Source organism: Psammomys obesus, unplaced genomic scaffold, assembly GCF_907164565.1.
Source record: "Psammomys obesus unplaced genomic scaffold, mPsaObe1.curated_primary_1811, whole genome shotgun sequence".
NCBI lineage: Eukaryota > Metazoa > Chordata > Mammalia > Rodentia > Muridae > Psammomys > Psammomys obesus.
The window spans coordinates 1,122,708-1,133,588 of record NW_026596356.1 but is presented as its reverse complement, the minus strand read 5'-3'; the positions used below and the strand labels follow the sequence as shown (position 1 = coordinate 1,133,588).

The 10,881-nt window shown below is 40.9% G+C and overlaps 1 pseudogene; it reads left to right on the top strand.

Annotated features, from left to right (window-relative positions):
- The first annotated feature begins 7,084 nt into the window (after positions 1 to 7,084).
- On the top strand, positions 7,085 to 9,780 carry LOC129669250 (olfactory receptor 6-like; annotated as a pseudogene).
- Positions 9,781 to 10,881: the final 1,101 nt, after the last annotated feature.

The following is a 10,881-nucleotide window of genomic DNA, read 5'->3' as shown; positions in this document are numbered from 1 at the left end:
CCATCAATCTTTGTTCCCTCTTTATTCCTTCACTTCTTGTAGGCAGGGTAATTTTTGAATCAAAGGTTTTGTTGGTGGGTTGTTTTTCCCTCCTTCTACTAGTCCTGAGCTAACTAACTAGCATGCCCAAGGGAGGTGGCTGGAATGTCACCCAGAAAGGAAATAGAATAGACTGCAGAAGTGGGTGAAGAGAGATGAAAAGGGGAGGGAATCAAGGGTAGGGATCAGATGTGGATTGAACAGGGGTAGGAAGTGAGAGAGCTAGGAACAAAAAGGGAAACTGAGGAGGGACATCTCTTTGTTAAACCGGGAGGCCTGAGAGGATATGGGTGTGACTCTAACTGAGACTCCTAACAAGGGGGACGTGAAGACTGAAGTGACCACATTTTCAATTCTTACAAATTTTATCCACTCTTTAAACCTCACCTCGATATTGGCATACAGAAGTGGACAGGCCCATCCATCAGAGAACAAGGGTCTGTGGAGATGAACCTCTCATCTTTTTTTAAGAATCATCCTTCAGGACAAAACTTATCTTTTGAGTTTTATGTTCCATAGTCTCAGTTAGTGAAGTCCTGAGGTGGCAGTCCCTCTTGAATTACTATCAATTTACCATGTATCCTTAACAAAGGATATGAATGGAGGAGGAAGAAGGACAGGCTAGGCCCATTCTCCACCAAATTCTTATTGATCTAACGTAGACTCTTAGTGATTTGGTCAAAGCAACTCTATGTTCCTCATTTCTCCAGGCACCTTCCACTGTTTCTATCAGGTGTCTTTGACTACTAGAGTGTATCTGCTAGGCCTTCATTCTTACAAAATTTCTAGTGCTAGATTTTAGATTTGGGACTGCTTGAGGCACAAATCATAGCAGAGATTGACAGCCTGCCAGGCTGTGGCAGCCTGACAGACAGAAGGAGTTGACACTTCCTCTTTAGAACACAGAATGCATATTACAAAGATCCATTCAGTGACCGAGAGGTCAAGGCAAAGAACATGGCCTCTAGTCACTTCTGAGGCCTAAAGACTCTGTAATCTCTTGTATACTATGATCATTCCGTCATCTTTCCTGTGCTTCTGTTTAAACTAAAATCATTCTCAACTCTTTGAAGATCATGGCCAACTCCCAGCACAGAAAATAGTTAACATTTGTGTAGATAGAACAACAACAACAACAAAATCTTTTAGCGCTGTTTTCTTGTTGTTTTGATTTTTCTTCTGGAATATTCTTAATTGACACTGCTTCTTCCAGTTTCCTTGAGGTATAGATGACTAGTAAAAGAGGACAGGGATTCCACAAGCAGAGCAACAGAACAAGATAATTTGAACACAGAGAACTTCCCAGAGACTCATACTCCAACCAAGGACTATTCATGGAGATAACCTAGAACCCCTACACAGAAATAGCACATAGCAGTTCAGTGTCCAAGTGGGTTACATAGTAATGGGAAGAGGGACTGCCTCTGACATAATCTGATTGGCCTGCTCTTTGATCACCTCCCCCTGATGGGGGGGAGCAGCCTTACCAGGCCACAGCAGAGGACAGTGCAGCCCCTCCTGATGAGATCTGATAGACTAAGATCAGAAGGAAGGAGAGGAGGACCTCCCCTATCAGTGGACTTGGGGAGGGGCATGCATGCAGAAAGGGGAGGGAGGGTGGGATTGGGAGGGGAGGAGGGAGGTGCTTATGAGGGGGATACAAAATGAATAAAGTGTAATTAATAAAAAATTAAAAAATGTTAAAAAAACTATTTATTGAAGGTGTATACCATGATTTAGCATATGCATATATTGTGAAATGTGCCTTTTTTGTATGTCTCACAGAAAATTTCACTATACACTAAATTATTATAAACTGTAGTCATTGTGATATAAATTTAAACCTCAGAAATAATTTATCTTATGAAACAGAGATTGAGAGAATGATGGCCCAACCTGAGACACACCCAATGGGAAAGAGTCAATCCCTGACACTATTAATGAAACTCTGCTATGTTTGCCAACAGGAGCCTAGCATAACTGTCTTCTGAGAGGCTTCATCCAGCAGCTGGGGCAAACAGATGCAGAGACCCACAGCCAAACATAGGCTGAGCTTGGGAAGTTTTGTGGAAGAGTGAGATGAAGGATTGAGGGGACTGGAAGGGTTAAAGACACCACAAAAAGATCTACAGAGTTAACTAACCTGGGCCCATGAGGGCTCACAGAGACTGAACCACCAACCAAAGAGCAGGCATGAGCTGGCCCTCGCCCCTACACATATGTATCAGGTGTGCAGCTTGGTCATCATGTGGGTCCCCTAACAATGAGATTAGTGGTTCTCTGTTGACTGCCTTTGGATTCCTCTCCCCTAGCTGGGCTGCCTTGTCTATCCTCAGTGGGAGGGGAAGCATTTTGTCCTGCTGTGATTTGAGGTACCAGAGTGGGTTGGTACCTTTTGGAGACCTCTCCTTTTCCGAAAAAAAAAATGAGAAGGGAAAATGGAGGGGGGAAGGAGTTTAAGGGTGGGACTAGAAGGAGAGGAGGAAGGGGGCTAGGATCAGTTTGTAAAGTCATTAAAAGAGAAACTAAAAAAGAAATTATTCATCTTAGAACTGAAAAATTCACCCTTGGATTAATGTTTTCCCTTTCTTTCTGATACCCCCAAGACTGGAAATCACCATTCTATTTTCTGTTAGTGGGTGCAAATTTTAATGTTTCCACATGTAGATGAGATCAGACTATTTATATGAGTGATTCTAGTATATCTCACCAAATATCTAATATCTAATATGCTGAATCCAGACATATAATTCAGTGGTTAGGAGCACTTGCTGCTCTACAGAGGACCAAGGTTTTCAGCACCCACGTGGCTGTCTATAAGCCTCTGAAATTCTAGCTTCAGGAATCCAGTACCCTCTTCTTGCCTCCATGGTCACTGGGTATGCACATGGTACACATATATACACATACATTGAGGAAAAACACTCCTATACACAAACAATAAGATAAATAAATCTTTTTTAATTGTTATTTATTTATTTATTTTTATTAATTACACTTTATTCACTTTGTATCCCCCCATAAGCCCCTCCCTCCTCCCCTCCCAATCCCACCCTCCCTCCCCTTTCTGCATGCATGCCCCTCCCCAAGTCCACTGATAGGGGAGGTTCTCCTCTCCTTTCTGATCTTAGTCTATCAGTTCTCATCAAAAGTGGCTGCATTGTCCTCTGCTGTGGCCTGGTAAGGCTGCTCCCCCCCATCAGGGGGAGGTGATCAAAGATCAGGCCAATCAGATTATGTCAGAGGCAGTCCCTCTTCCCATTACTATGTAACCCACTTGGACACTGAACTGCCATGGGCTACATCTGTGCAAGGGTTCTAGGTTATCTCCACGAATGGTCCTTGGTTGGAGTATGAGTCTCTGGGAAGTTCCCTGTGTTCAAATTATCTTGTTCTGTTGCTCTGCTTGTGGAGTTCCTGTCCCCTCCAGCTCTTACTATTTCCCACTTCTTACATAAAATACCATTCACTCTGCCCATCAGTTGGCCATCAGGCTTAGCATCTGCTTTGACAGTCTATACTGCAGAGGCTTTCAGAGGCCCTCTGTGGCAGTTTTCAAGGTTGTTTCCTGTTTTCTTCTGGCTTTCAGAGGCCCTCTGTAGCAGGTTCCGAGGTTGTTTCCTATTTTCTTTTTCTTCTGATGTCCATCCTCTTTGCCTTTCAGGATGGGGATTGAACATTTTAGTTAGGGTCCTCTCTTTTGCTTAGTTTGTTTAGATGTACAGATTTTAGTGGGTTTATTCTATGTTGTATGTTTATATGAGTAAATAATGTTCTATTGCAAAGATACACTACAACTCCTTTATTAATTTGTTCATGTTTGGTTCCCTTCAGTGATTCATTTTTCTTTTGTTCTTTTTTTCTCATTTATTAATTTAGTTATGCACTTTACACCGCAATCACAATCTCCTTCCTCCTCTCCTCCAATTCCACCTTCCCCAGCTCCTCAGGAAAGGTACCAATCTATTCCTGCATATCTAATCAGGACTAAGGTCATCCTCCTTCACTGAGACCAGACAAGGTAGCCCAGCTAGTTCAGTGAGATTCAAAAGCAGGCGACAGAGTCAGAGACAGCCCATGCTTCAGTTACTAGGGGACTCACATGAAGACTAAGCTGCCCATCAACTATGTATGTGTAGGGAGCCTGAGTCCAGTCCCTGTTTGCTCTTTGGATGGTGCTTCAGTCTCTGTGAGCCCCCATAGGCTTAGGTTTGTTGGCTTTGTTGGTCTTCTTGTGGCATTCTTGCTCCCTCCAGGTCAAGCTATCCTTCCCTCTTCTGTATGACTCCTCAAGCTCCACCTAATATTTGGCTGTCACTCATACTTTCTTCAAAACATTTTTTAGGTTTTACGTCATTAATGTCTGTTCTAGTCATTTTTATTTATTTTTCTCTTAATGATTTAAATTTAGGTTATTCTATTCTCTCTAGTTTCTTAATATGCAAGTGTAAGTTTTTGTGTTTTTAATCCATACCATATTCACCAATATGAATACACATGATTGTATTTTAAACAGAATTTGATAAGAAGACAGAGGCTCACCTTCTCAGGTTCTTTGCAGAGCACACCAAGTTTACCTACAGCCAGGACAGAGTATCTACCCTGGTCCTTGGGGAGAGAACACAAGAGAAAGAGTATAAACCAGTGCTGAGGGTATTGCCCTGCCTCTCTTCATCTTGTCGTCTTGAAGCTGCCACAACTGCAGGCCAAGGACCTGCCTGGTTCTCTCAGGTCTAGAACTCCGCAGACCAGCTCTCCTCACACTCACTGTAGATATCTGAAGAAATTTTCCATTCTCGGAATAAAGAAAGGTGGACAATGGTTAGTGTTATCAAAAGAGGTTTACAGATCCAAAAGAAGTTTCCCAGGAAGATGATGAGATACCCAGCAGTTACAGGTTGTATTCTTCAACAACAACAAAAAAGTGTATTTGGGGAGATTCGAAAGGAGTAATGAAGAGATAACACTTCTTTACTTAAAGTTGGGATGATTGTGTTAAATGTGCACCTTAGCTCTCAGAGGCTCTCTCTCTCCCTCTAGATATATAGGTATTTATAGATATAGATAGAGCTATAGATAGATATATATTATATAATATTATATATTATTATTATTATTATTCTAGAAGTCAGTGAGTATCGCTGTCCCTTAGAACAAGTACATTCAGGACTGTAAAAGAGTCAGAAGTAGGATGAAAGGGCATTCTCCTATAAGGCACTACAAGAATTCAGATCTTAGTGTCTTTGCTTCTAAACAAGTGTCACAGATGACATGATTCTGTATTCCTTTAGGCCTTATACTAAATCATAAAATATGAGGAAAGAATTGGATGTGCTAGAATAATAAAAACAATTCATTAAAAAGTAAATTAGGAAAAAGACATGAACAACATTTTCCATGTTTGCTATAATTTTATTTTCTAGCAAATTATGATATTTTAGTCTCTGGACTTTAGTGGGAAAGGTGAGCAAAAGAAAGAGAAGGAATAACTGTAGATTTCTACAAATGCACACAAGTGAAAACATGCACAGGTTTACAATTGAGTAAGTATCTATGGGTCTCGTGTAACTCAATGATAGTAACTACACACAGGAGAAGTCTATGATTCAGTGTTAAGTGCCTCCTCCTCACTGGTTTAGTCAATGCTCACATCTCAGGTGAAGCTGATATAGGTTTTATGACTTCACTTTATAGGAGAGGAAACTGGAGGGCATGCTTGCCCAGTGATGCCGAACATTGCTAATAGGAATTGCAAAGAAGACCAAAACCTTTTCCAGACCAGACACTCCATGCTTCTAGATTGCATGTAGAGGTGAGTAGGAGGTAGAGTGTTTGGCTTGTGACTGACGTGCAGATTGTTATACAAGGGAGTAGTTTACGCCACATGTCTTCCCTGAACTCTCTTTACCATAATGCAGGGTCACCTGCTGACCTGGAGCTGCTCTTTCTCATGGTCTTGCTAGCCAGCTTGCTCCAGCTACTTCTTTTCTCTGATTCTAATATACTAGCATTGCAGACAGGTCACCATAGACACCTGCCATTTACATGGTGTTGGGGAAATCTGAGCTCAGGTCTTCAAGCTTGATGGCAAGTGCTATATCCACTGAAACATTGTCACAGCCTTTTGACACAGTTTCTGTAGATGTCTCCTACGTGAACATTTCCAGTAATTACTTTCATGTAAAAATTTCCATAGACGTCTTGAAGACATTGTGGTGGGTCAAAGGACTATAGCTAAAATATCACTAAAAACTAAAGTTTTGGAGGATTTTCTGATTGAATGCTAATCTCCATTATTTTATTTCAGGAATCAATAAATGTTTGTTCAGTGATTCCCTAGTTAAACAGAAATAGAATCATCTTGGAGGGGTAAACGAGTCTATCTTCTCTAACAAAGGATCTAGAAATGGCATTGACATTTTGACTACTATTTGCAGACGACAGCATTAGGGTAGACGTGGTTTTATTTATTTATTTTTTATGAACAAATATTTTTTATTCTGATTTCTTAAAACATTTCTCTAAAACAGAGAACACTCATAAATAAGTTCATCAAAATAAGGCCTGTTTTGTTTATTTTCAAATGTTCTTGGAAGACAAAGCTGCAGTGTCAGACTGTGTGGGTCAGCACACCAAACATTATTGAAACATGAGTCTGATAGAACTTTCTGAAGTCAATAGCATTACATTCCAATTATAATAAATTTTCTGTCTTACATGAAATGGACTGCAATGTAATAGAAAACACATATGTGACCTTGTTGTTTATATTGCTATTAATTTTTAAAATTATTATTATTGTCATTTATTACAATTTATTCACTTTGTATCCTTGCTGTAACCCCCTCCCTCATCTCCTCCCATCTCCACCCATCTGATCTCTTCCCCCTTCTATGTCCCTTCTTTAGTTCACTGATGGGGAGTTCCTTCTCCCCTACTATCTGACCCTAGTCTATCAGGTCTCATTAGAACTGCCTGGATCTTTTTTCTCTGTGGCCTGGTTAAGCCACTTTGCCAGGGGGAGGTAATCAAAGACCTGGCCACAATGTTCGTGTCAGAGACAGATGCTGCTCTCCACATGGAGATTGAACTGCCCATGGGCTACATGTGAGCAGGGTGTCAAGGAAAGTCATCTCCATACATGGTCCTTGTTTGATTCAGCAGCCTCTGCAGCACCCTAAGTCCAGAATTTTTTGGCTCTGCTGGTCTCCTTGTAGAGCTCTTGTCCCCTACAGATCTTTCTATCTCTCCCCTCTTCCATAAGATTCCCTGCACTCTGCCCAAAATTTGGCTATGAGTCTCAGCATCTGCTTCAATACCCTAATAGGTAGAGTCTTTCAGAGGCCCCTTGTGGAAGGCTCTTGTCCTGTTTCCTGTCTTCTCCCACTTCAACTGTCTATCCTGTTTGCCCTTCTGAATGAAGATTAAGCCTCTTCCCTAGGGTTCTCCTTGTTGTTTGCTTCTTTAGGACTATAGATTTTAGTATGTTTTTTTAGTATGTTTATCCTATATTATATGACTAATATCTGCTTATAAGTGGGTATATACCATATATGTCTTTCTGCTTCTGGAGCTATACCACTCTTGGGCATATATCCAAAAGATGCTCAACCATACAAGGACACTTGCTCAACTGCATTCATAGCAGCTTTATTAATAATAGCCAGAATCTGGAAAGAAGTAGTTGTCCCTCAACTGAAGAATGGATACCAGAATTGTGGTACATTTACACAATGCAATACTACCCTGAAATTAAAAACTAGGAAATCATGAAATTTTCAGGCTAATGGAGGGAACTAGAAAAGATAATATTGTTATTAATTTTAAAGAGTGAAAAATACATGCAGAGAAAACTTAGACTTTTATTGATTATTTTACTTTTTGAGAATGTCATATATTAGAACTTTATGAACATAATTTTTACTCCCACCCAGAAAACCTAATGAGTTCAGTTAGTGTTGAATGTATGTGCATGTGTTTAGGGCTGACCACTTGGGACCATCCTATCAGCATGATAAAGTAGATGCATGGATAAAGTAGTTTCCCTCTCTCAGCATCCATGGATGCTCTCAGCATCCACTGATGCCTGAAGGCCTTCATGTAGAGGTGGGGCCTTTTGAAATTTTCCTCATTATTATTGGCATGTCAACTGATCTTGTTTGGGGAACTATATGTGTTGAAATTTCACGGCTATAAGTTTCCTATAACTTCTAGAAGACACTAGCAACTGATGGCTTCATCATCTGCCCCTTAAAGTCTTTCTTCCCTCTTCTGTGATGTTTCTTGGGATTTAGGTGTAGAGGTTGCATTACAGATGTATGAACTGGGGTTGGACACTGCACAATAGCTTACTGCCTATACTTTGAACAATTGTGGGATTGTAGTAGGTTCTGTAATCTCTGTAATAGTCTCTGCTTGCTGAGAAAGAAACTTCTTTGATGAGGGGTGAGAGCTATACTCGTTGAGGTAGGCTGGTGTAGAAGCTACATGACCCCAGCCAGACCTGAGATTATGGTACACTCAGGGGCAGGCAAGATTCTGGTGACCCCACCAGGGTGGGCTGGTGTGATGGGCAGAAGAAAAAGAAAACTTGTGATTCTGGAAAGCTTTTTCTTTTTTATTATCTTGATGAAAATTGTTTCATCTCATTGCTAGAATTTATTAATATAAATTATATTGTAAATTTTATTCATAATAAGAGTGAATTACTAACATTTTTTTTTGGTCTTGATGTCCTAGCCATTGCCCTTATTTGTGGTGTTACCACAGAAGACATCAACATCTCCCAGTGCCTTTGGTTGTGGTGGACATGAACGTCACTCTGGTCAGTGAGTTCATCCTGGTGGGCTTCCCTACAGCCCCTTGGCTACAGCTCCTCCTATTCTTTCTTTTCCTTGTGGTCTATATGCTGATTATAGCAGAGAATCTTGTAATTATATTCACTGTCTGGGCCACTGGCTCCCTCCACAAGCCCATGTACTATTTCCTAAGTAGCATGTCCTTTCTCGAGATCTGGTATGTCTCTGTCACTGTCCCCAAGATGCTAGATGGATTTCTCCTGCAAAGAAGGCACATCTCTTTTACTGGCTGCATGACCCAGCTCTACTTCTTTATCTCACTTGCATGCACTGAATGCGTGCTTCTGGCAGCTATGGCCTATGACCGCTATGTAGCCATCTGCCACCCTCTTCGATATCCAGTCATCATGACCACGGTCTACTGCATGCAATTAATGGCCCTTTCCTATTTTAGTGGTTTCATGGTCTCTGTTGTCAAAGTCTATTTTATTTCACATGTTGCTTTCTGTGGCTCCAATGTCATGAACCACTTTTTTGTGATATCTCACCAATCCTCAAACTGGCTTGCAAAGATATGTGCACTGCTGAGCTCGTAGACTTTGCTTTGGCTTTGTCATCCTCGTCTTTCCTCCTATGACCACTGTCCTCTCTGTATCTACATAGTGTCCACCATTCTGCATATACCCTCCACCCAGGGAAGAAGGAAGGCCTTCTCTACCTGTGCTTGCATCTCACTGTGGTCATCATCTATTACACTGCCATGATTTTCATGTACGTTCGACCCAGAGCTATTGCATCTTTTAATTCTAACAAACTCATCTCAGCTGTGTATGCCGTCCTCACGCCCATGTTGAATCCCTTTATCTACTGCCTAAGGAACCAGGAAGTCAAGAACGCTATCAAGAAGACCCTGGGAGGTGGCCGGTGCTTCCTGCTCAGCTGATACCCTTGCCTTGAGAAAAAGACATTGCCCATGCAATTTATGAGAATTATTGCGATCCTTTTATTAATAGTTTCACTTCACAAACTTGGATTTGTAAAGAAATCATAGCACAGGTAACAAACAAACAAACACATAGAGGCTGAAAGGACCTAATCTTTATCACTTCAACCATAAGCAGTTATTAACAACTGTGGTTAGTTATAGCGCCTTGAAATGATGGGATATTTAATAGATGTATAACATTTAGAAGTTATTACTAGTATTTTACTAAAAATAAACTACTTGATTCTCAGAGCACTTCATGATCAGCTGGCTGACATTGTACACTGAGAGCATGAAGTACAAAGAAGTTAACTATGTTGTCCCGTGATTAAAACTAAGTTAATGTCAAAGCCTTTGCCTGATCCCAGGAAATCTGGCTCAAGAATGCATTCTATCAGGTTCTCTCTGCATCTTTGATCTGTGATCCTAGCTTTGGAGAACATTAGCCATTAAACAGTTTCTGGAAGGAAAAATACAGACTAGTGGCTAATATCTATAGAGAGATGTGCTGATAGCTAGTAGCTGTGCTGTGCTGACTGTAGTGTTTGTAACTACCTGGGGTTGTTGATGATGACAACCGTTGGTTTCAATACTAATATATATCATTGTATTTCTATGCTTAGCTCTGTATTTCAAATATTACAACTCATTTTTCTCTATGAGGAGAACTCACTTGTTTCATATTTTAAAAATTGATGTTTCTGCAGCTTCTATCAAATGAACAGTAGTTACTGATACAATGATGCAGGAGCAAGGTGAGTTGACTGGTTAGCCTTGGCTGCAGTACCTTTTCATGGTGGGTGACAGGCTCACAGCTGTCACTTTGTGCTTAACCGCTCTACCATAGTACAAGCCCCTTTAGGAGCTGAGAGTAACTCCTTCATCTCTACAATACCTGTCACGGTGCTTGATATGATAAGCCCTTTAGACTGGGTCACTTCAACCTATTGGCCTCTGGTTGCATTTGATTAAGCCAGTGGGAAGTGACAGCAGGAAAGAGAGAAAGAGACAGACACACACACACACACACACACACACACACACACACACACACACACA